The sequence below is a fragment of the Crocuta crocuta genome, unplaced genomic scaffold (assembly GCF_008692635.1).
Source record: "Crocuta crocuta isolate KB4526 unplaced genomic scaffold, BGI_CrCroc_1.0 scaffold1721, whole genome shotgun sequence".
NCBI lineage: Eukaryota > Metazoa > Chordata > Mammalia > Carnivora > Hyaenidae > Crocuta > Crocuta crocuta.
The window spans coordinates 26,993-28,715 of record NW_027527577.1 but is presented as its reverse complement, the minus strand read 5'-3'; positions in this window follow the sequence as shown (position 1 = coordinate 28,715).

Sequence of the window (1,723 nt, the reverse complement as noted above, 5' to 3'; positions counted from 1 at the left end):
GATCCATATAGAGAAATTTAATGTTTTACTTGATATGTGGTCTTGCCAAAATAATGGACCAGAAGCCATTTTTCTAGAATCCAAATGAAGTGAAAAGAAAACAAAATAGTTTTATTTGTTTGCCTCACATCCAAGGAGCCAACCACAACACAGACTCTGAGAGATCTCTGTGAAGTATCTTGAAGTGGGAAAAGACTAAAGAACTTCATAAGGAGCCAGATCACAATTATGATTTGATAGTGTAAATAATAGAGTCTGACTTGGGAAATGGAGAGCCATTGGAAATCTGGATACCACTCACTAGATACCACACTACACTCTAGATACACTCTATGCAACAACCAATGGTAGCAGTGCTAGGCTTGATAGAGTATACATCAAGCATAAAGCAGAGGGTGTTTTCTCTGAGCTGACTTTATTCACTCATTCATTTTCATTTAGTGAACAATTATTGAACATCAGTGTGTACCAGACATTGTGCTAGAAGATGGGGGCATAGCAGTGAAAAGGACAGATGAAAACTTTCCTTCATGATTATTTATTTGGCTGGGGAAACAAACAGGTAAACAAATATAGAAATAAAAAAATTTCTACAAATTACATTTNGGGGTAGGTTTACTTTAGATTGGGTGTTCAAAGAAGATTTCCTCTCTGAAGAGGTCATTTAAACTGAGACTTGAACATTTAAAATGAAACATTTAAACTGAGACTTCAAAATGGGCTATAGAAGATTAGAAGTTTTTAGTTGAAGCAGTAACTTAAAGACTTGGGCAGAGGAGGTGTGTACCCTTTACATAGTTGGGAAAAAACACAAAACTCCTCAATATTTTAAAGATACCAATTATTCTCAAATTAGTTTTTGGAAAATTGCTGTGAAAATAACAATGAATAACAATGATTATTTTGGAGGGTGAGGAGGGTGTGAGAATGTGATGTTAACATCCATGTAAAAGAATAAACTTTTAGAATAGCTGAGGAGATACACTACAATGCTTAAAAAATTATAATAGCTTATTACCAATGCAAGAATATAGTTTAATGGGAAAAAGTAGTTCCCAATGGCCTCCAATGTAAGTAGTACAAACAGCAATTTTTTTTTAATTTTTAAAAAAAATTTTAATGTTTCTTTTAAATTTACTTCTGAGAGAGAGAGAGAAAGAGACAGCATGAAAAGGGGAGGGTCAGAGAGAGAGGGAGATACAGAATCTGAANTATTGCATGTGGTGGTAAATGATTATTTGACTTTTAAAATATTTTGTATCTTCTAAATTATCTTTATTGAGAAAGTTTTTATTTTAGAATCAGAAAAATAATACTAGAAGAAACATTCAAAACAATTACCNTATTGATCTTACCACAGAGATCTGATAGGAAATGAACTTGGGATCTTTCCCCTGGACAGTAGAGACCATTTGGTCCAATAGAGCACCTATTACAACTCATGTTTTATCATTATTTTCCCAAGCCTTCCTTGGGAATTCTGTCTGATAAAAAATTAAAATTGCAACAGTATTTGATCCTTTCGTGCAGAATTCTACCTTCTCTGAAAAACCACTTAAAGTACATTTTCTCTCTCTGTCTCCATACTCCTGACACCGTTACTTTCATTAAATCCCAGAACAGCAACTTTCCTACCCAAACAAAATGGGCTCCCTGGGAATTACCAGCCTCATCGTCATTTAAATAAAATTATATATGTATGTCAGTTCATTTCTCTTCAAGT